This window comes from Nycticebus coucang, chromosome 7 (genome assembly GCF_027406575.1).
Source record: "Nycticebus coucang isolate mNycCou1 chromosome 7, mNycCou1.pri, whole genome shotgun sequence".
NCBI classification, from domain to species: Eukaryota; Metazoa; Chordata; class Mammalia; order Primates; family Lorisidae; genus Nycticebus; species Nycticebus coucang.
The window spans coordinates 2595979-2623325 of record NC_069786.1 but is presented as its reverse complement, the minus strand read 5'-3'; the positions used below and the strand labels follow the sequence as shown (position 1 = coordinate 2623325).

Sequence of the window (27347 nt, the reverse complement as noted above, 5' to 3'; positions counted from 1 at the left end):
TTTGACATTTTTGGGGCCAGACTGTGCTGCACAGCTGTTGGCTTTCTGCAGGACTAAAGACTGCCTGATTCTCCTGGATGTAATGGGGTGACCACTCTCTGATCTTTAAGGAAGGTTTCATTTTTCTTTGGTGACTGAGGAAAACAGCAGTCATTTAAGTGGCTCCAGAACTTCCAATATCAAGGGCTCTCCAATTTCGCTGGTGGAAGAGGCAGTTTCCCTGATCAGATAAGCACTTTCTGAAGAGTAAACAAATCAAACATTAAACTCTGCATTACCTTCTACAGGTTCCTGGGCTATTTCAGTGTCTACTTTACTTAGAAAATGATTAATTGTAGAACAGGCATGACTTCTAATGCCCTTCCTAGGGCTCTGACGAAGGGTTTTCAAAACTAAAATCTTCAGGCATTTTGCAGAAACAACAGACCTTAAAGGAAGTTTTAGAAGCTGCTGTTCTCAGATCCCCCAGAGCAGCTGATAGCAACTACCGTGGCTGAGGCCTGAGGTTACCTGGTCCAATTTTAATCCCAAGTGCTTAGGGGAGATTACTCACTACATGATCAAAGAAGAAAAGTGAAAAAGCCAGAGGCATACAGTATGAGCCTTCCAGGGAGCCAGGGAATCACTTTTCTCTACTCACAATTGTGCCATGAGCAAGGCCGAGCAGGTAGCTCTTATCCTGCCAATGGGTGGCAAGTATTCGGTGGGTACAGTTCATTAGAGGATTTCACTAGTCTGTGTCAATACAAAAGGTACAATCTTTCTTCATTCCGCTAAAGTTTGTTATCATAAGCACCTGCAGGTTTGGTCTGCTTAACTTCTCTCCCTTCCTTGAACACACTAAGCCAGTCCATGGAGCAGGGCCTTTGCACATGCCAGTCCAGCTGTACAGAGCTCTCCTGTTAATTTCCCCACACCAGCAACTGCTCTGGTCACACAGCAAGTTGCCCTTTCAGAGCATTCACATCTCCATCATGGCGTACCTCCAGCCCTACTCAGGATCCTGCCCTCCGTTTCATTTCCTGTAGCATTTACAACATTGTGAAAACATCCTGTACACTTGTTTATTCCTTGCTTATCTGTTTCTATAACAAACATGTAAACCTTCTAAGAGTGAAATACTCTTTGTCTTGTTTATATGCCTATTTCTAGAATAGTGTGTGATACTCAATATTCAATTTTTGAAGCATGCTGGTGAGTTGGGGTGCATGTGTGGGAAGCAGTGGTGGTGCAAATTAAATCTATATGCACCTCCCTATGGAAAGTTTGGAAAACAGTGGTACTTAAAGGAACATTGAACACATACTCTCCCCAGGCGATCATCATGTGTACCCTCATATAAATCAGAAATAAAACTAAATAAATAAATAGAAAAACAGGCAGAATTCAGGTATTGTCATTCTGACTCCCCAAACTGGGAAACTGTAATCTCCATCCTATCTAGCACCTTCACTGTCAACAGCTCCTTAGACTAATTTAAACATGCTCTGCGTTATCTGAATCTCATTTTCCTCTTACATGCTGCTCCTATGTTTATTGGCATTGCTGCCTTTTTATTCTAGAAAGGGGTCTATGATTCAAGGCAGGGCAGGGCTACAATGAGTCTTATCTGAAACCTGGTAGATATGATGTCCACATTGTTTCTGTCACTGTTGCACCCAGGGGAGGGAACTTGTGCTAACTCCAGTGCTGCAATGGTTTCACCTCCTGAGAAATTGTTGCATTAATGGTAATAAAGTCACTCCGTGTCTATGCACACTAACGAGACAAATTGTCAAGACTGCCGGCATAGCACAGGGGGAAACAAAATAAAACAGCAAAGAACACTGAGCTTTGGATCAAACAGAACTAAAATGTGATTAATTTCCAGCATGGACCATCTCGTGGATATTAGCTTCACTTTCCACAGATGTGAAATAAGGAAGATACTCATTTTGGAGATAACGCATGTTGAATGGAGGTAGAAATGTTAAAGACAAGAAGATTGCTTTTTAAACAATTGCTTTTTAAAAAGGAATAGTTCACTACAGAGCCTCCTGATTGTAGCAGAATTTTATGTGTAAAATGCTGAGTGACACTTGCCCTTTCTCTGGCTGTCTTATTGTCCTTTGGATGCTGGGATGACACTGAGTCCTACAAGAGGCTTTCATGGGTACCTCATGCTGGCTTAATGTCCTCTCAGCTCATGGTATGAAACTGAAAATACTAGAATTGCAACAGCTATATGATTAGACTTTGGAGGTGATGGAGGGTGAGGCTGGCTGTAAACCTACACAAATTAAATGCAATTAACAGCAAAGAAAGAAGCAGTGCTTTACCTATGGTCCCCAGGTCCCACCTGGTCCCCAGGCCCCACACTGATATTTTTGAAAGATGGTAAGTTATCCTGAAGTCAATTCTACCTTTCTCATAGAGACATACCATACATTGCCAGTAAAAGTAATTCTCTTCCACCCTCCACTACAGAACATTTTTAATTGTGTGCCAGATACTTCTTCATCTTTAAATGAAATTCCTGGTGATGACACACAGTGTGTGGGATCACTAGAATTAAGTTGTTCCCCAAATCTGAAATCGTGGTCTATGATATCTTGCTTCACTACAGGAGAAGCCAAAAGAAGTGCTGATCTGTCTCAGGGTAACTGCCACAGGCAGATGTACTAAAATACATTCCCCTAAGGAGAGCATTTAAAATGTAAGGTGTTAATTGGTAGAGTCAAATCACAATGTTATAGGATCAAGCCAATGCTACCACTAAAAAGGGTAAAATAAAACTACCCAGACGCCTGGGTGTTTAGAATCCCCATCAGTAATGTGCCAATTCTTCCTGTGCATACGGCTCTACCTTTCTCCAACAATACAGGGTGATTTCTGCATCCCCAAAACACAGTATAAAATTCCTATACTATGCTCTGTTTTAATATTTAGTTGAGTTTACCCCCAAGAGAAATTAAAATGTTAAAAAGTCATACGAAGAGTCCCTTGCTCCACTAGCACAAACTCTCCAAGAGTAAAGCAAAGAAGAAAAATACTTGGGGATGCTTTTTGTTACTTAAAAACATTTCACAGATTTGGAGACTGGAAGCATAAGAAATGATAAAGTTTCTTTAACTTTATTAAAGTAAGCAAATACATTTTCAAAATGAAACATAATATGCAACCCATCTCTTCCTATTCTGGGATGTGGACTCAGTCACAGGACAAGTAGGCCAGGTGTCACCAAGACCCTCCTGTTCCTGGAGGCCAGGGGAAAGGCAGAGAAGTCACAACCCTAGGTGTGCTTTATGAGCTTGAGATGAAGGAACTGATTTCCAGCAAATTGCATTGAAATTTATAAAAAAGCACCTATGGGTTTGTCTGTATCTTTCTTTTTGGATAAATTAGCCACTGAGCCATGTAAGAATCCCATTGCATCTGAAGTTTCAATTTAATCTCTCTCCTATTTCCATTTCCCCAAATCTGAATCATCTTAGAGAAAATGTTCCAGTCCACATCCTCTGTGGCCTACAGGAAGGTCTCAGTCATTAACTGACCCTCCTGGCGCCTTGGTTGTTATTAGTCTTAGAACTGGGTTAACTGGGTTGACTTTACTAACTTAGAAGTGGGTTATGCTGTGAAGCATAAAATACACCTGCCTCTCTCTCCAACATGCACACACATATACACATGAACTGACCTCTTATCCTCCCAGTTAGGAAAATTATATTGTAACTTATATTTGTGTGTCTGGTGTCTATTTGAACAGAAAATGTGACTTTTGCACAGTGGAAGCATACATCGAACCATGACATGTTACCATGTGCAAGGCTGACTCCACAGACCACCGTGTTTCATGGTCTGTGAAATTTTCAAGATTTATAATTGTGCTCTTCCTCAGTGTCTTTGCGCATTTAGGCAGAAAATTTGTGTGACAGGAACTCTACAAAAGCCTCTCAGGATGGATGGAGAAGTTGTCTCAGTGTCAGCTGCTGGCATCTGGCCTCCTGTGAAGTTTATCTTGTCTGGTGAATGGGACTTAACAGAGGGCAGAGCACATCTGCACATCCATCATGGTAACAATGTCATAATGGATAAGAATGTGCCTCAACATACACCTCAGTCAATTTCAGGCAGCAGAGAATCCAGCACTTCCCGAGTACTTAACCTCTTGTATCCCAGAATCTCAGATCATCAGGTTCCAAAAACACATGATCTGTCTGCTGTTATCTAATCCCTTTGCTCCCAAACTCCTTTTACAGGCTTCAACTTCTGCATCTGCCAGGATACTTGAAAAATCATTGTTGATACAGCTGCCATTATTTGATGTAATCTTTTCATGAAAAACATAAAGGCTCTAAACTGGAAGCCATGTGAGGGCAGATATCTTTTTCATTCCATCTATAGATACCTTCCGATTGCAAACTACAGTGCCTAACCCATATCAAGTATTTGGATATGGAAGTAAAGGAACTTGTCAGAGTGTTGTATCTGATAAAGAATATTGTTGCTACCTGAGACAGTAACTGGGAACATCTACAGAACACCTACTGGAAAGCTAGCATCACCCTTGCTCTGCCTGACCCTCACAATGATCTTAAAAGACATGTGTCATAATTTCTAATTTACTGATGAGGAATCTGAAGAGCTTACATGTTTTTTGTGAAGTCACACCAAGCAGAGGAGCGTGGGGTGTCAACCAATGTTAGTATACTTTAAAATGTCTGCCCATTCTGTATGCCATGACATAAAAATCATATAGCATTTTCCTTCTTTTTTTCCTAAAAGAAAGAAATGTCTGTATGAATTTTACTTCTGTAGCAAAAGACAATTTCTGAATCCTAATGACCTTATCTTCTTTGTAAAGAGTCATGAAACTAAATTAGAAAAAAAAAAAAAACGTGCTTGTGTGTCTGAGCTGAAGGCTGCCTTCTGCTTATTTGTTGTCTCTATTTGTGTGGCAGTTTGAGAAAGCAGTGAGGGCATGTCTTTTTAGAGTTCTATTCCTTAGATAATTTTGACCCAATTCTACTATATGAATTATGCCTTAAACAATGAAGAGGGCTCAGTGTGTGGTGACCAGCACCATGCTGATGCAGAGGGTGTGCACTGTACAATCCCCTGGGGGCAGTACTCACACAGAGAGCACAGCTGCCCTGGGTGGGAGATCGCTGAGAAGTGGATTGATATCAGAACTTCCTGGGTCTGGGATTAGAAGCTTTCCATGTGAATAAGGAAGTCACTAAGTAGGCATGAAGATACCAATGGAAACAGCAGTCCTGTTTATGGATGTGCTACTGCGATTGATCTTCAGCTAAACATCTATATCCGTTTTTATGGCCTTGCAACTTTTAACTTGCTCCTAAGCTGTGGGAAAGAAATCAAAGCCTTTGCTTATGCCTCTTGTTTTATCTTGGTTTTGTGATGTTTCTGAGGAAGTAATGCATGGTATTGAAATTCCACGGAGGCTTAGGATTTCTTGTACAAGCTATTTGGGCAAAAGGAGCTGCCACTCTTTGAAGTCTCTGGCCTTGAGTTAAAACAAAATATGCAGTCTGTATTATGTATGTTTTTAGTTTACTGATTTCTAATTTGAGGTAAAAGGTTTTTGTTTTTGCTTTTTCAAAATTTCAACAAAAAATTGAATGGTTATTCAATTTTATCTAGAGTCTATTCTTCTTTGTTTTAGCTAAGTTTAAATTCCAAGGTCATAAGGTTGAAATAAGACCGAATAGAAAATTGCCTAGTGAAAGAATATAATCAGAAAGTATTGATCTGTTTTGCAGGAAAATACTAATTTTAATGTGCCTTGCTTTAACCATGGCAAGTGAACCAGAAGCTTACACTCATACCTTAGATGTTTATAATAAGAATAAATGCAGACACAGAGGCAAAAGTCCAATGTTAGCTGATCAAATCTGTACAAAGAATCAAAATCTTTGATCTATTGAGAGGTTTCAGGGGATTATAATGTGATGCTGAGAGAGAGGAAGCACAAATGGTGAAGCTAAAATGAGTACATTACATTCAACTGAGAAAAAAAAATCAAACTGAAGCACAAAATTCCATAGCATCAAATGTCTGTATGTTTAAAAACATCCTAAAACTGACCTAGAAGAGAGCAATTTATTTATTCATTTATTTATTATTATTATTATTATTTTGAGACAGATTCTTACCATGTCACCCTTGGTAAAGGGCAGTAGCATCACACCTCACAACAACCTCAAACTCTTGGGCTTAAGTGATTCTCTTGCCTCAGCCTCCCAAGTACCTGAGACTATAGGCACCCACTACAACGCCCAGCTATTTTTGTTGTTGTTGTCGTCATTGTTGTTTAGCAGGCCCAGGCCAGATACAAACCCATCAGCCCTGGTGCATATGGCTGGCACCCTAACCACTGAGCTACGGGCACCAAGCCAGAGAACAATTTATTAAACAATAAAAACTGTATAATTATCAAAAGTTTAAAAGCTGATGTTTCCAGGAAAAAATAATGTTCATAAGGCCACCTCGTAATGGTGCCTTGAATATGTAAATAGATCGGCTCTTAAAGAATGCATGCCTCAATTCTTACATGGTTTCTCTGGATCTAAAGCTATCATCAATTCTGATTTTTCTCATGTGGCTTGTGTATAGGTATTTACTTTGGGGTGTTGAACAAACACAAATGGATCAGAGAAGACAAAGTTTAGTGGTTTCTTTACTATTAGTCATATTCACATTTATATAACACTGAAGGATCAAAGTATTTATTATCTCCTTCTCAACACCCATCTTCAAAAGGAAGTCCACATGGTTAACTTCCTCATAAGGTGCCTATGCATCTTCCAGGAAAATTCTCACTATCCAACGTCTGTCAAGTGTATTAAAACATTCTATCATTATTGTTTTAACACAACACTTAAATTCATGCAACTCATTTAGAATTAAACACACACACATATTCCCTATCTGTGCTGTTTAGTGGGAAAGGTGTATGTTTATTGAAGGGGTGAACTAACCTGATTTATTGAACAAAACAGAAACCTCACTGAAATTAAAGGAATCTTATTTTATAAAGCACCCTGGCCTTCAAATTAAGGATATTAGGTTATTTTTCAAGTCTCACTATTTAGAGACTTGGGGAATTTAACTCAATTCTTTGGGTCCAGTTCCCTAAAGTATGAAGAAATGAGACTCAATGAAACTATCTCTAAGTCTCAAGTTTTCTCTGAAATATGAATGAGCCATGGTTGTGTCAGGAAGAACTTGATTTGTCAATTCTTTGACACCATTTTTTCAATTAAATTAATAACGAAGGACATTATGAGAAGCAAAGGAAGAATCAATGACTTATATTCTCAATTATATAGAATTAAGAGATTGCATTAATTGGAATCTTCAAAAGAACCATGAAAATCTAAGGAGGGGACTGGGGAGAATGATATAAGACAATAAATCCAGTCTCATTTATGTTTGGAGACCAGGAATAATTGTGAAAAGACATTTGGCATTTCTTGTTAATCTAATTTATTTACAGCAGTGCAGGTCTTCTGAAAGAAACTTATGACATTTCTCTCCTGACTCTTCTATTCCTTTCTGCTTTGAGAGGAAGTGGGAACTGCCCTTAAAAGGAACAAGGCAGAAGCCACGTTCGGTGGCTAATGCCTGTAATCTGGCACACTGGGAAGCCAAGGTGGGTGGAGCACTTGAACCAGAAATTTGAGACCAGCTTGAGCAAGCGAGAAACCCCATATCTACTAAAAATATAAAAACAGGCTGTGTGTATTGTCAGGCGCCTGTAGTCCCAACTACTTAGGAGGCTGAGGCAAGAGGATTGCTCAAGCCCGAGAGTTTGAGGTTTCTGTGAGTTATGATATCACGGCACTCTATCTAGGGTGACAGAGTGAGACTCTTTCTCAAAAAAATTAAAAAAGGGATGGGACCACCTAGGAAAATCCCCTCAGCCTACAGGAGAGAATAAAGATGTTCTTCTACCAAGACAGATGCACCCAGATTCAGCCACAGGGCCGTCCCACGTGTGTGACAAAGTCTAAAGGACTTATTTTCTCACAGCCCCTTTGTTTCCTTGCCACAAATTCAGCCTGGTCAGTCAAATTTGCCAAAGGAGACTCTTTAGTTGTTAGGGACCTAATTGATGATTACAGGAGAGTGGCATATAGATTAAGCAAATGACTGTCCATCTAGAAAAATTTGTTTGTTGATTTTTTTTTTTCATGTAAAGGGATATTTTGATCCACAGACTCTCAAGTAAGTAAATGAAGATAGCAACCACTAAGCACCAGTAAATGAAAAGTTTCACTGTGAGTACACTGTTAAGTAGATTGATGGCTATTATTATTATTATTATTTTGGATGTGGAATAAACATTTGAGGTGTAATACCTTTTACTCATTATTAAAAATTCTGGTTTGGAGGTTTCATTCACAATAGTAGCTTTTTTGTCACTGGATTGGTAGTCACGTTGTTTTCCTCTCTAGGCAAAAAATCTAAGTTTTAATAAAGGAAAAACTCACAAGCATCAGAACTTTTCAAATAGATTTTTAGAAATCCATGCTCACTATCATTTTTACTTGTTTCAAAATAGCAAGTTTTCTTTGTGATTTATGACATGCATTAAAATAGTCCCGATAACAGTTCAATGCCAGTGAATCAGCAGCAGGGGCTCCTGAGCCCAGCGTGATACTCAGGCACTGAAGTTGCCCCAGGCTGAAAATAATCATAGCACAAATGGCAAGAAGGAAACATTGGAGAAAAATCTATATTCAAACACGTTTCCTTGGAACTCCAAAGCATGCTAAATATCACTTTGAATTTGAATGGAGGCATTTGCAAATATCTGGTCTTCATCAACTGTCATGCTTTCAGGATCTTGAAGAAGACATTCATTTTTCTTAATGTTATTCATGCAAAATATCTCAGTTGCCACTTTTCACCAAAGTATGATATCACGGAGGATATTTCAGGATTGGGCTGGTTCCATTTACTCAAGATCAGGGTTCTTATATGCGTGTTTAAGGAAGGTTCTGCACATGAACTGACTATAGTCATCCAAGTTAAAAAAAAAAAAAAACAACATCTGTAAGTTCCTTAGTGCGCCTCAGTAGCTTTTTTTTCTTTCCCTTTGCAAACCGGGCCACTCTGCCACTGCGTGTACTTAGTGCATTTTCTCTCTTGAGTTGAGTTTCTGTTGTCTTGTCTTTGACTCCTCCTCTGCTTTGTCAGGATCGAGGAGGAGTCTTGACATTTCTAAAATATTTCTTAGGAGTTTGGTTCAGACAAACTTCACATGAACATGGATTTACATGGGAGGGGTACAGATGATTCTGAGACATTCTTTCTATGTGGAGAACTCCATTGTAACCTCCTGGTCTATCCCCACCCCTCTCACTAACTCCATCCTGGGGATGAAAAGTAATTAATTTACTTGATGAGCCCAGAAGGAAGGGTGGAGTAGATATTTGGAGGTGAATTCTGTTTCTCTCCAGGCTGGGTGTGGGGGCCTCCAGGCAGTAAGCATGGTGGAGGGGGTCAGGGAGGGAGAAGATGCTCATCTAATCCAGAAGTTTCAAATCAGGAAGTCCACAAGTCTGCAGATGTCAACTATCCTGTCTGACATTACCTTATTTAGAAGAAGGCTCTTGTGCGTTTGTAAGTTGGATGGAACCTTAAATTTTCCAATGTATTTGTAACTTAGGTAAAGAAGCAGGGTTGGGGGAGGGGCTCCATCAGTACATGAGCAGACAACGTTGGAAGACAGTTTTTGACTGGGCAAACTGAAACTCTGCCTCATTGTTTGAAAATAAAGCTAAGCAAGCACTTGATACAGACCTGCCACCAAGTAGGGTCTTCCTGAAGTTTGTCTGTCAAAGAAGACTTGATTTATTTCTATAATTAATTCTAAGGACTTTGTCCTACTAACATAGCTCTGACTCTTTTGACTATATTGAAATATCTTTCCTTAAATGTAGACAACTACCCTTTTCATGAATTTTTTTCCCTCCACACGAATATCTGCATATCTTTTCTTTGTAATTCTAATGGAACAGAAGCCCCCATCATCACTGCCAGGCCAATATCTCAGCTTCTCTTGGTTCCTCTACAGCCACCTGTCCCCAAACCACCTTCTACAGGTTTGAAAGTGGCCTGCAGAATCCAGGGCACCAAAAAGGGACAGGAAGTACATGGTAAATAATAGGAATTGTCACTCTGTAATTGAAATATAGGGCTACAGACCTGAATACTTGCTTATATTTTTAAATAAAAGTGAAATCCATAATAGCAGGAACATCAAAGATTTCCAATTGTAATGTTTACTTCCACTAACATTTTAAGAAGAAATAAACATGAAAACTACTTAAATTAAGAATTTTCAAGACAACTTTTGTGTAAGAAACTTTATGGAACTTGCTGTAGAAAAGTATGATATGTAATCACCTGAACAGTTCAGTTGGAAGTTGTAGTAATGGAAAGCCTAAGCACAAAGAGGTTTAAACAGAAAAACAATTTTCATAAGAAACTCTAACAGTTGCTCATATGTATAATAAAATGTGCATTGGTGTAGGATGAAAATCAATTACTTGAAGACACTCAACAACAAAATATGGATTGGAACTCCGCTAATTCACTTATTGGGAATGAGAAAGGAAGAGTAGGTATTGCATCATTCATCAAATATATATTGAGTATGAACTGAATTGCCACCGTGCTAGGCTCAGGCAACACACAGAATTATATCCTCTGGAGTTCTATCTCAGAGCAGACAGTTCACACCTATAACAATGACTAGCTTTAAAAAAAAAATGTGAGAAAATAAAATTCTGGCCAGAGTACTAGGCAAATGGATCATCCAAACAACGCTGTGCAAAGGTGAAATGGCACATCCCCTCAGGAAAACAGTTTACAGTTTCATCATAAAATTAAATCTGCAACTACCACACAACTTTCTCATTCGGTTACCACACATTTATTCCAGAGATCTGATAGCTCACACCAACACCTGCACACGAATGTTTATTCCAATGTTATTTCCAACAGAGAACTACTCCGATAGGGAAAAGCCAATACCCCAAAGTAGCAGAATTTGGTGCTCTGGATTCTGCAGGCCATTTCCTTGAATAAATATATCAGTGACATGTACAGGGCAGTTGTATAAATATTTTTAGATTTGATATTGAAAGCAGAATTTGGGAATTGGGAAACCCTGTACACAGATCAATTTATATAACATTCTTGAAATAACAAAGTTAAACAATAGAGAGAAGATTAGTAGATGCCATGGATTAGGAGAAGGTGGGGTCAGGAGAGATATGCTTGGGGCTATATATTGTAACACCATCTTTGTGGTGAAAGAAATATCCCATGTCTCAGATGCATTAGTCTCAATACCTTTGTTGTGATGTTGTACCATGGTTTTGTAGGATGTTGCCATTGGGGGAACCTTAATTCTTAATAAAAGATGCTGGAAAATCTCTTTATGTTACTTCTTATAGCTACAGGAGAATCTAAAAATATCTCAAAATAAAAAGTTTAATTAAAAAGTGTACATCGAGACTAATTTCATTTATATAAAACTGTTGAACTTGATAATCCTATACCCAAAAATTATTAAAATGAGGAATATTTTAATACTGGGTAAAATAATGTGCAGAGATTCAAAGTTAGCATGGAGGATCATAGTATACTGAGATAGGAATATCTATAAATAAGTTAATGTGCTCTAATATGATTATATTAATCAACATAATTTCTACATAAGTATATTCATCTTCATTGTTATTGTCATACATTCAACATAATTCTGCTCTGTTAGGAAAGTTCACATTCCATGAATAAAGATATCAGTGACATGTAGAGGGCAGTTGTATAAATATGTTTAGATTTGGTATTGAAAACAGAATTTGGGAATGGGGAAACCCTGTACGCAGATCAAACTTTCTGAGTCTTCTAATTGATTGTTTTGCAATGCATAAATTTCAGAGGATATAAAAAAAAAAACCTCCATATATCCACAGTGTCGAATAACTTGACATGTTTTCAGAGTTATGCCACAATGATTTTTTATAATTAATAGCAAATTAAATATATATTCCTACTTTGTAGGCAAATGAAGGTTTTCTAAAAATAACCAAGTACTGAATTACTAAGAGGAAATGAGCAGAGATACAGAGGGCAATTTATAGGCACACACATTGTTCCCGAAATTGCTGAGGAGAAAGGATTAGGTTTTACAAAAAGGCCACTTTGACACACTTTTCTTTTAATAACACTAATTTCTTTTTATTTTCTCCAGTGAAGCACTTTGTTTCTGCAGACTGGTGCTTTCTGAGGGTGAACAGCCCATCTGTGTTTTTCCTGCACTTGCACTGGTCTCCCTGGTGAATGCTAATGGAAAGATGTTATTCATGTGCCCAACAATGTCGGTCTTGACTGCAACTACTTCTCACATCACGTTCTTCAGAAATATAAAATCGCTTTTCAGCAGTCACTTCCTTTTGTGGTCTATTTTGAGGAACACTTCTACACTGACTTTCAAATTTTATGCAATTATTCATCACGTATCCCATTGATGGTGGTAACATCTCTTTTCTACTAAGGATTTGAGCTCTGGGAACAAACAACTTTTCACGTTATCAAACACTGTAGCAAGACACTCGTCATGGTGTGAAAACACGGGCGACAGTGTTTGTTCCGAAAGGAATTGGCTAAAAAAAAGAAAGACAGACAGAAATGAAAGAAAAGCCAGATAAATCATTCCTGAGGAATTATTCTTCAGTATGACCATGGAGAAAGCTCCCCCCGCCACCAAGTTTCTGAACAAAACTGACTGAAATGTCTGAGTCCCGGGGAATGACTCAACCTCTCCACACACCCCAGGGACTTTTGAATATATGGAGAATTGAGCTACATTTATTTGTACTGGGGACCCTCTGCTGGTCCTCTTGGTGGGGTAAACCTAGAAATAGGTCCATTTTTTTTTTCAAATTTTGAATATAGAAAAATAGGTGCATTTTAAAAAAAGAAATACATGTAGAAATCCACTTATTCCAGCATCATCTCTTCTGTCTCCATTGCAACGCCGTCTTTCTCAAACATCAGTCCTTGTGTTTATGTGAGTCTGTATCTGGATTCCTTTGGGTTCCATTGTTTATACATCTTTCTTCTTGCCAACACCACACTCCCCATCACTGTGGCATCTGAGGGCGACTCACAGTCAGGTGGGGCTTCTTTCTCAAAACCGCTTTGGCTTTATTTATTTATTTTTAATTAATTTTTTTTTTTTTTGAGACAGTCTAATTTTGTTGCCCTGGGTAGAGTGCCATGGCGCACAGCTCAAAGCAACCTCAAACTCTGGGGCTCAAGCGATTCTCTTGCCTCAGCCTCCCAAGTAGCTGGGACTACAGGTGCCTGCCACAACGCCCGGCTATTTTGAGAGACAAAATCTCACTCTGGCTCAGGCAGATCTTAAACCTGTGAGCTCAGGCGATCCACCTGCCTCAGCCTTCCAAAATACTGAGATTAAAGGCATGAGCCACCGTTCCTAGTTCTTTGGCCCGGCTCATTTAGATTCTCTACTTTTCCATATATATCTTAGAGTGATTTTCTCCATTTCACCCAAAATGCCTACTGGCATTTTGATTCGTACTGTATGGAATCTATAGACGGATTTGTGGAAAACTGATGTCTTAACAATAGGGAGTATTCCGATCTGTGAGAATTGTGTAAACTCCACTGAATTACGTCTTCATTGGCCTCTCTCAACAGTGTTTTGTAGTTTATCATTCAATATTTCAATATATTTCCTTGTATTTATCCCTAAGTATTTCACGGTTGAGGATGTTATTACATATGGGATTATAAAAAGCCAAATTCTAATTTCCAATCAATGATTGGTAGTAAAAAAAAATCTCAATTGATTTTTAATGTATTGAATTCCTATCTCACAACACTGTTACACTCTTTTAGTTTTGGTAACCTGTTATCATATTCCTTAGAAATTGTAAAATAGATATTCAAGTCACTGGGCATAAAAGTAATCTTATTTTATCTTTTCAATTTTTATATATGCTTTTTTACTTAATGGACCAGTCCAAATCACCATACAGTTTCGAAAAGCCAGGGTTGGAGTGGATACCCTTGCCTTGTTGCCATATATATTTTTTAATTCTTTTATCTGACATTGTAATCATTCAAGACCACATTGTTTTATTCAATTCTCTTGTAAGCTGCACTGATTCTACACAGCAATGCCTCATTTACTGCTCCTTATCATTAAAATGAATCCTTTTTACCTAATCATCTTATTTTACTTTGCAAGCAACTTCCTTGAGATGTGGGTGGTTTGACCAACTAGGCTGGGATGGACTTACATGTAGCAACTACTCTTAGGGTTTCTAGCCTTCATCACAGGGCACTCATTAGAAACTCTCAAGCCACAAACCCAAATCTAAGTAAATTTTGCTAGCTTTCCTTTCTTTTTTAAGAGACAGAGTCTCACTTTGTCACCCTTGGTAGAGTGCTGTGGCATCACAGCTCACAGCAACCTCCAGCTCTTGGGCTTAGGTGATTCTCTTGCCTCAGCCTCCCCGGTAGCTGGGACTACAGGTGCCCTCCACAATGTCCAGCTACTGTTTTGTTGCAGTTTGTCTGGGGCCGGGTTTGAACCTGCCACCCTTGGTACATGGGGCCAGCACCCTACTCACAGAGTACAGGCACGGCACAAGCTTTCCTATTTTGTAATTTATCTTTCTTGAATGATCATAGCACTTGCAGGCGGGGCTGTGGGCTGCCTTGTACCGTCTTTCCCACCCACGGCTACACACAGCACTCTCTCACTTGGTTTGGTTTGTTCTTCCCATTGACTTAAAAACAAAAACTGGTCACCACTTCCTCCTGGTCTCCCTTACTGGTCACCACTTCCTCCTGACCTCCCTTACTGGTCACCACTTTCCTCCTGACTTCCCTTACTGGTCACCACTTCCTCCTGACCCCCCTTTGTGTTTTTTTCATTCCCGGTGTTCTCATTGATCCCTCAGGGATGTGCTCCACATTCCCATGAGTTTTCTCTGTCTACTATTCACTCACTAAATGTGTTTGGCTCTGTCTTTTCCATCACTTTCTTGATTTTCTCCTCCCATATCTCTAAAATTTTCTTTTATTCTCCCTTTCAATTAGTTTACGATTTCTGAAATGGTGTTAGCTTTATTTCTAATGTTTTTCCTTAGATCTAGAATTTTTCCTTTTAATGTCATTAATTTTCTCTGAAATCTTATCTTTTGTCTCATTTTTACAGAATTAAAATGACCTTTTCATTTCCAAGGTGTGAGGGTATAAAGCTTTATCCAACTTTTTAGAAAATCCATGTGTGTGTTGTTGCCCATAGTCCATTATTTGAGAGTTGAAGTCTGAACACCCCTTTTCCTCTCTGCCTTCTTTCCTGGTTTCAGCTTCCTTAATGGGGCACGAAGTGGGGGTGGGCATGTTCATTACTGTTGATTTTCACCACTAGTATCTTTTACATTAATTTCTTAAAATCACTGCAAGCAGTTAGCTCTACTTAAGAGGGTGCCTTAAATTTGCAATTAATCCCTCTGATTAATTTTTTGGTACTTTTGCAGGTGATCTTACTTCATTTTGGAAAATACTGGTAGTTCTTTTTTACAGTTTCTGGAAATTAACCTATCCTGTGCTGCCTACTTATGTCTTCCAAACTGAGAAAAAACAGTGCGATTTTTTTCAGTGACTATTTCCCCCATCTTCTCCAGAGAAGTGCTCTGAAAGCCTTAGAGTAGCTAATACATATTTATTTTTTCAGAAGCTTTAAAAAAAATTGATCAAAAGCTCTTAAAATTTTAAGTATAAAGCTGTTGAATTTTTTTAACTTTAACATTTCTGTTGTTTCTTTTTTAAAACTATCTTTGCATAGTTTTTATTCACCTTCTTAGGATTGAGGTGGGGGCATCAGGATCTCTTTCCAGAGAAAGAATGATTTAAATAGAAATATCTGAAAAGACCCCCCAAGAAGATAGGAGCATTTCCAGCCAAATTGCAAACCCTCATCATGCTTCTGGGGCTTCTGGAAACTCTGGAGAGACAGAGGCTGGATGTTGGAAAGCCCCCCGCCTTGAAGGCCCTGTTTTTAAGCTTTTATTGGTAGTGGAGCCATTTAGCAGATGGTGCATTAGCATTTGCGCAGTGTAGACAAACCTGTCCCTTTGTAACCCTGCTTGGTGAAGCTCTCTGAAACCAGGGGAGCTGATTTGGAGCTCCCACATCAACAAGTATAAGAAGAAACAAACTTTCTGAAAAGGACAGAATTAAAGCCCTTTTTCTTTTTTTTCTTTTTTACCTTCTACACTCATGTTAATTTGCTCAAATTAAAGTTCCTCTTGCTGTATCTCCACTATGCCTTCTTCCACATGTGGATGGATGGGACTGGAGACCATTCTCCTAACTGAAATATCTCAAGAATGAAAAAGCAATACCACATGTACTTACTATTAAATGAGAAATAACCCATGAGCCCCCATATGCACACAGGGACATTATAAAATCATTGGAAAATTAACCAAGGGTGGGGGAGGAAAGCAGGTACAAAAACCTAACTAGTGGGTACAAAAAACACTATTTGAGTGATGGGCACACCTATAGCTGGCACTCAAGCAGTACAAAATTGATCCACACAACCTGTAACATTTGCACCCCCTTAATATCTCAAATAAAAAAAGGAAAGGAAGCACAGAGGGTTAAGCCTTCCTCACGATCTGAGCCCTCATCTTCCTCTGTGGATGATGAAGGCCCTGGGCCTGGTGACTGACAGACTTGGCACCCTTGATGAGTGTGTTGAGATCATGGCTAGTACTGAAATACACCTTCTCCAAGTGGGCAAAGTCATAGGCCAGGTAATCCCATGTGCAGGACAGTAGAGAAGAAACCACTTCCCGTGACTGGTTGCCTGATGGTCTTTGGACTGCATCTGCACTTGAATTGGTTATAATTAAAAGTGCCAATTTCCAGAGTCCTTCATCCTATATTTTGATGTACCCCCTTAAAATGGGAAATAAAACATATACTGTTATACAAATGTCATCTGCTATAATAGAGACATATATTCAAAGGTAACTATGGGAAGTGCCAATAGGATTTAGGACACTTTTTGGTGGCAACAAATGGTTGAGAATACAAGTATGCAAAAACCTGTGATAGAAAAAGTGATTGCTTGCGCGTGCTCAGTGGCAGTGCACTTCCTGGCAAAGTGTAGGAATGCGTCTGTGTGTGGTGGCCTGTGGGGGTGGTGACTCCACTGGGCACTTCCAGTGAAAGGGAGAGCTTTATTCACTCAGAGGAGCCATGGGACCAAGACCTCAGGGTTCCCTCCTGGCTGTATCTTTATCAAGAAGCTCCATCACTCTGGCTTACATTGGTCACTATTTTTCCCACCAATATTTCTGAACACAGTGGTAACAAATACCGTAAAGCAGAACACTGTTATTTTGAAACTCTAGCTTGAAAAAGTAGCTGTTTTTGCACAGCATTTCCTTTTAGAATCTTGTGGCATGATTTGCGTGTCTGCAATGAAGAGCATTCTGTTCCTTTTAGCATTTTTCTTCCCCTTCAACATAAAATGTTCAATTATTTTACCATTACGGTCATACAATAATTTATATATGAATACTAGGGCAGGTTCCTGAATTGGCCCTGGGGAAACACTCATATGGTAAATTTCTACTCTTATTTTTTAACCCCAACTGATGCTGTTTATCTACTTTACAAAAAGCAAACACGCAAAACCCCACAAAGAATTATACTCCTGAGTCTGTGTAGTCAACCGGAAACTTTTCAAGAGGAAGAAAATGAACATTTGGCAAACAGGCTCATTGCGATCATTCTGGAAACATGACAGAAAAGCCGCAGCTCTAGAACAATACTGGGATTCTGGCAAAGAGTAACCAGCCACCTTCCAAACAGGGGTCACTGTCTCCTCTGTACCTTAGTTTCCTGGACTCTTTGAATAGGTTTGAACAATGTGTCTCTCTCAGCACAGAAAGATTAAACTGAAAAATTTTTAAATGGAACAGTTTTCATGATTCAATTTAATTAAAAGACCTATTTTATCTCACCTTATAAGAAACGTAGGTCAGAAAGTGTGGTTGGTTTTATACATGTATATCCATAAAACCTTCCTCCATGGGACTGTCAGCTCAAAGGAGCCAGGGGACAAAGACACATTTGAAGAGTTTGATCCGTGCTTCATCTTTTCAAGTGACATTAATAACCAGGCTACAGAAAACCCACTAGCCACCAGGAGGGCAGTGGAGTGGTCAGTTGTCCATAGCAGCCAGCAGCGCCCTGGCAGGGCCACCCTGGTGCGTCTCGGAATATCTCGCACTGCTCCAGAAGATACTGAGAGCACGATTGTGCTCACATCACAGGCAGCCCTGACTTTTTGTTAGGAGACAAAGTTTTCCTATAAGAATGGATCTCCCCCTTGCCAGCAGCTCCCAGGCCTGTATGAGCTGCTGGGAGAGGGAGATGGAGCCTCAGGGAAGACAAGATGGTGACCAGGATGTGTTTAACAGGATGCTCATCTGAAGCTTTGGGCCCCTGTTCCCTCTCAAATGACAACTCCTCCAGGACCTCCTCTGTCAACCAAGGTAAAAGTTGTGGGTGGCTGGGTGTTAACATGAGCTAAGTGTGAGGGAAGGTACAGCCTACAGGCATTCCCCAACCAGAAGCCTGCATGGGAGTGTGGGCAGAAAAGATCTAGTGTGAATGAAATTATCCAGTTTTCATAGAGAGAAGAGGGAGATAGATACATTTGGTATCAAAATACATCTTTGTATTGAAAAGATTAATGAAGAATCATTAAAATAAGGAAATATGCAGCTAAAAGAAAATAATAACAAAATGTAAGAATATTACTGATTCTCTACTAAAAGGGCTAAGTATGCAGAAAGATCAAAACTTAAAAAATCAACCAAAAATATCCAGGTGCATGAGGAAATTTACGTTCAGGGAAGAGAGAAGAAATCACACTATGTGTACACACAGGTGACAGGGAACACACCTATACCCACATACAAGAGACATGGCACACTCACATAGCCACGTACAGGTGACATGGCACACACACATATCCACATACAAGAGACATGGCACACTCACATATCCACATACAAGAGACATGGCACACTCACATATCCACATACAAGAGACATGGCACACTCACATATCCACGTACAGGTGACAGGGCACACACACATATCCAAATACAGGTGACATAGCTCACTCACATATACACATACAGGTGACATACAACCCTCACATATCCAAATACAGACAACATGGCACACTCACATATCCACGTACAGGTGACAGAGCACACACACATATCCAAATACAGGTGACATAGCTCACTCACATATACACATACAGGTGACAGGGCACACACACATATCCACATACAGGTGACATAGCTCACTCACATATACACATACAGGTGACATAGAACACTCACATATCCAAATACAGACAACATGGCACACTCACATATCCACATACAGGTGACAGGGCACACACACATATCCAAATACAGGTGACATAGCTCACTCACATATACACATACAGGTGACATAGAACACTCACATATCCAAATACAGACAACATGGCACACTCACATATCCACGTACAGGTGACAGAGCACACACACATATCCAAATACAGGTGACATAGCTCACTCACATATACACATACAGGTGACATAGAACCCTCACATATCCAAATACAGACAACATGGCACACTCACATATCCACGTACAGGTGACAGGGCACACACACATATCCAAATACAGGTGACATAGCTCATTCCCACTCACATACATGGGTGACATGGAACAGGCACACACTCATGTACATCATGACACAGCACTCACAAGCACTCACTTACGATAAAGTGCACGTGCACACTGACATACATGGTGGCTAAGCACCTTGTCACCTGAATTTGGATATGTGTGTGTGCCTGTCACCTGTATGTGGATATGTGAGTATGCCATGTTATGGTGACACAGTGCACCCACACACCCACAGTGTACCCACACACGGTGACATGGGCATGAATGCAGACATATGCGGTGCCATGCCACACACACTCCCATCCACTCACATAGGTGGTAACATGTACACACATACATCCATAGAAAACTGGAACAAGCCATATAGGGTACAGGAAAAAAGGAAGAAAGCAAACATATTGTACAAAATTAGAAATTAGGCCAAGGTTCATTTAATAAAACTTTTTGCAAGACAGTCTCTTTGAAATTTTCATAAGAAATTTATTTAAAGTATCATAAAGCAAACAAGGCATGGCCCTGAATACTATAGGGCAAAATGAGTTCTACAGGTGAACACAGTAGGTGAACACCTGTGAGGGGTCGGCATGTTGTCTAAATGGCACCTGCTGCCAAGTGCTGAGATTTCCTTCCTCCTTAACATAAGGCCCTGAAATGTTGGTGCAAACTTGGTATCACTGGCCACATCATATAAAGCCATGGGAAGACATTGCCCTGCGTCTTGTTGGAAAAATACCCTACAAAACAGCTCTATATTAGGGCTCATTTAATGGCTGGCATTTTTTTTTCTACCTTGTGCTTGAGAAAAATTGTGGAATAATTTACAGGCTATTTTTCCTCTAGGGACCTACACCTCCTTTATTTTTACTCTGCTAACCCTTTCTCAACATTCCCCCCCGAGGATAACAAACAAGCAGTCAATTAAACCTTAAAAATATCGTGCTAAGTGAGAGAAGTCAATCCCCAAACACCACAGATTGTATAATTAAATTTTCATGAAATATCCAAAATAGACAAATTCATAGAGAATAAAGGAAGATGAGTGGTTGCCAGGGGCTACCTGTAACAGAGGTGAGGCATGGGGGTTTGGAAATGATTGTTAATAGGCACATGGCTCTGGAGAAATAGATAAAAATGTTTTAAAATTCATGATGGACATGGGGTTGCACAACCCTGTGATAAACTAAAAACCATTGAATACACATTTTAAATTGGGAAGATTTATAATATGTGAAGTATATTTCAATAAAGCTGTTATTAAAAATATAAGTGGAGACTATCTCATTGGTGTCCAATATTATGTTTAAATAAGACAGATTCAAAAATTGGCCATGGCAGAAGCAACTTGACTGTAATAGTATTGAACAAAGGTGCACCACTCACCACCCTGGAAACTGAAGCAAGTCAGGAACACCAAGGACAGAAATAATTGTGTTTGTTTAAAAAAACAAACAAACAAACAAAAAAACGACTAATACACAGAATGAAGAGAGTGGTGTAAATATATATTCAAGAAAATGCAAGCCTTTCTAGCCTAGAAGAACAACTGGTTCTAGAGACCAGGGAGAGAGAGAGAGAGACACAGAGCAGACAGGAGAGGCAACGGGAACCAGTGTGCAATGTTCATTTTCAGAATTCCCTGCTGAGGACCAAAATTCTTACATGAAAAGGGCATCCATAGCCAATGAACTGAATTTTTACCCTCATAATTCATTGTTAAAGACCATTCCTATCACCTGCCATAGGATGGTATTTTGAGATGGGGCCTTTGGGATGTGATTAAGTTATGAGGTGGGTCTCCCATGATAAAATTAGTACCCTTAGAAAAGAGACATCAGAGAACTTTATTTCCCTTTCTCTCCTTCACATGAGGAGACAGTGAGATGGCAGCTGTCTACAAACCAAGAAAAGAGCTTTTACCAGACAACTGAATTGGCTGACACCTTGATTTTGAATTCCCCACACTCCAGAGCTGTGAGAAATAAGTACCTGTTGTTTAAACCAGCCAGTCGAAAGCATTTTGAGGTGGGATACTGAACAGACTAATCTATAACACTTGCAGAGTTCCTATTTTTCTTTAGACTTAAACTTTAGAACTCAGCCTGCCCTGGTGGACGGTTTCTTTTCCAATGTTGAAGTGTCATGCTGTACACTTACAACTTTTTTTTCTGTTTTTTATTAAATCATAGCTATGTACATTAGTGCAATCATGGGGTACAATGTACTGGTTTTATATACAATTTGAAATATTTTCATTGACCTGGTTAACATAGCCTTTATGGCATTTTCTTGGTTATTGTGTTCAGACATTTGTATTCTGCATTTAGTAAGTTTCACCTGTACCCTTCTAAGATGCACCATAGATATGATCCCACCAATTACCCTCCCTCCACCCATTACACTTACAACTTTTACCCTAAGCCTCATGATCTAAGGAGGAACCTTTTCAGAGCCTAAAAAAAGTTTCCAATTTCAGAAATTTTGAGCAAAGTAAATGGATGTAGGGAATTACTTGCTTCAGTATATTAAAAATATTAGAACAAGTCTTAATTTTGCCATTTCTGAGCTGATAATTACTGACTTCTTAACTTCACTGAGACTCAAGATTGTAGACAAATTAAACAAGAATGATATAAGAATATTATAGAACATGATTTGAAGGAGAATCCACACTGAAATAGTAGACCACTTCTGCACATTGTTCAATAATTAAACCTAGAAATAATGAATTGCCCGGATTGGTGCCTGAGCAGTGATTACAGGGGGAACAAAAACAAAAACAAAAAAACCGACACAGGCAATACTAAAATGACAATCTTTCCAGAAATGTCAAAATTTAGCTGTCAAAGTAAAAATTTAAGCTCATGTTTGCTGCGCGTCTTTGCATGTTCCCCCATTCTTCTGTGCTGCCCTTGGGTATGTTCTGCTTGTCAACAGTAAGTCTTTGTTTACTTTTAGGCACTTTGCTTTCTTTAAGTGAAAGTCAGAAGTGCTCTAATCCTTGCATTAATGTGGTGCAGTAAGGTGTCTAATCGTTTCCTACAGACAAAGTTTCTAAATTATCAGGCCATTTGGAAAAGCCAATAAAGAACTGTTAAGCCTCAGTTGAATAATTTGTTTTATGGTTGTGCCTGCAGTTGAAAGATAATAGTAATTCCTCACATTTTCTTTGCATAAGGCTTTGCAGTATTTGAAGCAAATTATCTCCTTTTATCCTCAAAACAATCCTAGGAAGTAGATAAGCAAACTATGATTCCCATAATGCTGAGTGAAAATTTCACAGTTTGGCTTGGCATAAAGTGCTCTGCCATGTCAACAAACAAATTTCATATATTATCAAGGTCATGGATGCTGACCTAAGGACCGAATAGTTTTGAGGCACTTGCAGTTAAAGATTCCCAAAGGAGTTCCTTTTCTCCTTTGTTTACAACACCCTCTCTATACACATGAAGACAAATCAATCATGTTTCTTGTTCTCTGCCAAACACTGAAATGGAAGGTCTTGTATCCATCTGCTGACAACCACTGCTTCTCCTTAATGTTGTCTATACCCTTGTTTTAGACGTCACTATCCACTCCCTGCCACTTCTTGGAGCCTCTGCAGCTGCTGCCGTATGTCCAGGTCCTGCTAATTTTGTCTTCTAAATATAGCTCATCATTTCCAATCTACATCATCACCAGCACCATTTTAGCACAAGCTATCAGTCACCACTAGCTTCTTATCGCTGGTTTCCAAGTGACATCACAGTTTATATGGCTTATCCACATCATTCCATTGGCTGTACCTCTAGGTCTGCCTCCCAACCTTACCTCTCCTAATTTATTATCTGGCCGCCAAGGTCTTCCTTTGTTCTCGTTAGCATGTGTTGCTCACTTTATATAACACCTTTGGGCAGGCTACTTGTCTTTCCTGGAGTACCTCATCCAATTTCTTTCTCTTCACCTCTCTTTCTTCTTGCATCCTTCCAATACACCACACTTTACATAGTTATTCTCTAATTATTTTATGTAAGTCCAAACCAGGATAATTTTCTCAATGAAGTTTTCACTTTTGATCCACACTAGATCCAGTAACTTGTATTGATGTATCACTGAGCCTGCGTAAACTTTATAGCATTTATCTCTGAGAATTTTACATTTCTTCATATGACAATTAATTTATCTCTTTCTCCTATTAGTCTTAAATTTTATGAGTTCTGCTTTTACTTACCATTATAATCCTAAGGCCTGTTAGAATTCTTGGCAAGTGGCAAACACTTGTGGGGGAAAAGGAGAAAGCAAAAAAAGCGAAGGAAGGAAAGAAGGAAAGAAAAGAAGGAAAGGTGGGAGGAAGATGAAGAACATCTCTAAAACGAAATTATAGAACTTTACATTGAACACTGTAAAATAACTATGCAATCAATGAAGTATGTTTTGATTTCCTATGTGTAACCACTACAAGCAATACAACAATGAACAAGTTACTATAAAACCATACGCTGACGATTTTACTAACAGTATATATAGACATGCACAGGTGTGAATTAAAGAAACTTGTCTATCAAGCTGAAAGGAGTGATAAGTTATACAGAGAAGAAACTGTTTAGTAACCTAAGAGCTATCACGTATTTGTTATCATTTATATGATAAGGTAACTACACATGATCATTCGTGTGTTACTGTATAGTTTATGCTCACTGAATTTTTGAAAGAATTAGATTTGTGGAAGGAATTTGACAATATAGTCAGAAGTTAAATTGCAGAAATAAAATATGTATTGGTTTTGCCATTAAAGCACATCAGGGGTTTTAAATACATAAAAATGTCCTCAAGGATCCTGATGTTAACAATACAAGTTAGTGTTGAAATAATATTAACAGCAAAGTTGTACCTCTCTTCTTACTGGATTTTGATCAAGTTGCTTTCATTGTTTACGTAGCAGGGGTTCAATTTTGCTGAATGGTCAGTCATCTTATAGTACTTGAAACTCACTTAAAGTATAGTGGCATTTAACAAACTGCACCAACCACCCAGCCATGGAAATGCTTGTATGGTGACAACTCTAATTTCCACCCACAGAACAACAGGTGTCTGCCCAAGTCAGTAAAGGGTTTTCCCAAGTTACCGTGAGATCTGTGGCTTTAATCTCCCCTCTGGTGTCCTCAGGCAGCACTGTCTCTGTGTCTTTACCTCTGTGTCAATGACTTTTCCCTTCTTTATATCCCTAGGGTCAACTATAACCTGAGTCCTGCTGAAATTCCAACCTGGGTCTCATCCTTTTAGGTGAGTCTCTCAGGACACATGATGCATATCCCCGAGCCTGGCTGCTAAACTGCATTTCTGAGGAAGCAGTCGACGTTAGTCTGCAGAAGATGGGTGAAGGGTTAACAGTCAGTTAACTTAGCCCTTCACCCATAGTCATACAACTAAGTCAGTTGTGTGGTGGAGCAGCCACCATACAACCAATGCACATGCTTAGTAGGTGTAAATATTCCTCACTTTAGAAGCAATCTTCTTATTCGTCAATCCTTTAAAATTATTTTTAGCTCACGCTCACTTTTGATAAACATTAAAATATCAAGCCTTTCTTTAGTGTTCTTGAAATTCAAAATATAATAGATGTGGTGTCTAAGAACAAGTCAAAATAGTGATTCAGCTGTGTTTGGTTTTAGATTAACCATCCTCAATTTCTCTCATACCCATCACTATTCTAGAATTTGATGAATCTGGAGCCTCTGTGTATGACATTAGCCCTAAAATTCATGGATTCATGAAAATTTGTCCATTAAAAGCTTCTGTAATTTCTCTGAATCTTTCTCCTTCTTAAATGGTAATGTTTCTATAGTACAAAAAATAATATCTTACTAAGTAGTTAGGAGTATCAAGCAACGTAACTGTTTAAAAGAGCCCAGATGCTCAGTAAATGTTTGCTGGATCTAAAATTTATTGGTTTCTATAATTATTCATTTGTTTAAATGTAGCTTTATGTTAAGTAATATGTATATAAATAATAGAAAATGCACAGGCAGTTGAAATGCTCATTTATGAATTTAAAAATAGATGGCTATTTTTCAAATTAATCGCTACTTGTTTTTTCTACAGCAGTGCAGATTTGAAACCATATTTCTAGAATATTAGCTGTAACAACTTGTAATTTATTTAAAGATTCTTAAAGTGTTCTAATCTAAGCAAAGTACTCAAATGATGTGAATAAAACAATACATCATTAACATGACTTAAATATATTTTAAAAATCACTTAAAGGTTGTGTGGAATTTGATAGACGAGAAACTATAAATATGCATAGTCACGTATTTCAAATCAGCTCTGTGCTTAGGAACGTACTCGGATCAATTTGTGCACTGCAAAAATGCATGCTGTGCCCCTGGCCATACACCTGATTCTGAAAAATGCGTGTTATGTTATCACTAAGATCTTACAAGGAAGATTCTACCTAGCAAAATGAAGCTAGAAAGCAATATGCATCTGAAAGCACTGGGCCACTTCATTTAACCCCACATCTTTTCCTGCTAATGTTACTTTCTAAAATGAATAAGCTTTCTGGTGAATTCCCATAACCCTTTGAAACTACAGCTATGTTCCCATCACCAGACCTTCACACTTGAAGGCTCTGGACAAATGCACTGAAGTACAGAGCAGGGGGACAGAGGAAAGGAAGGTGGACTGCTGACCACAGACCAGTTGGGCAGGGAACCAACACATTCTGAGATGGTTTTTAATGCAATAAAAGGACACACCACATGCATGTACCCATATACCCCCACACACGTCTCCTTATTTTAAAATTCAGACAAATTGATTTGTGTAGTGACTACGTAACCAAACTAATTTTAATTTCTCTCCTGAGTAATAAAGATGAAAATACCAAATTTTTGATACAGGCATGAACTTCCAGTGAGACTTCTCACAAGGGCAGTCCAATCTTGGCAAATGAATTCTCTTGAGCAAATGAGACCATTTGATGCCAATACCAGAGGTATCTAGACAGATAAATCTATTCTGTCTGTTTTGCTTTCCAGTCCTTCATAGTTTTAAACCTGATAAAAGGTAGCACAATAATTATTCCTTCCAATGGCTAGTGAAGAGACGTTCTTACCCACTCTGGGAATGACTGTCTGCTTCTGGAAGCTTCTAGCAGCCATGCACTCCTATAAGGAAAGCCTTTCTGAGACATAGGCAGCCAGAAAATGTGACAGAGCCAGAAAAAAAATCAGAGAAATAGATCCACAGCCCTAAGAAGTTGTGGAACTTGGGCTCAAACCATGTCTAGATCCCAGGAGTTGTGTAGCCAGTGTATCTCCTTTGTTGTCTGAGCCAGTTGATCGCTGCTATAGAGACTATCACAAGTGTCACACCACCCTCACCAACACTGTTCTTTTGTGGTTGTCAGCTAAGCCTAAGTACAGGTTCCTCAGACCCCCCAACAGCTTGGTAGTTTAAAAGGAATGCTCGGTCCCCAGCAACTCAGTGCTAACACTCCTGAGAACCTGTTGGCCCAAAGTCCAGACTTCTCCACAC

At 39.0% G+C, this 27347-nt stretch overlaps 1 protein-coding gene across 2 annotated transcripts in view; it reads right to left on the bottom strand.

The window, feature by feature from the left end:
- Nucleotides 1-27347, bottom strand: part of CSMD1 (CUB and Sushi multiple domains 1) — a 1787407-nt gene that overhangs the window by 1449858 nt on the left and 310202 nt on the right. The window lies entirely within an intron of this gene.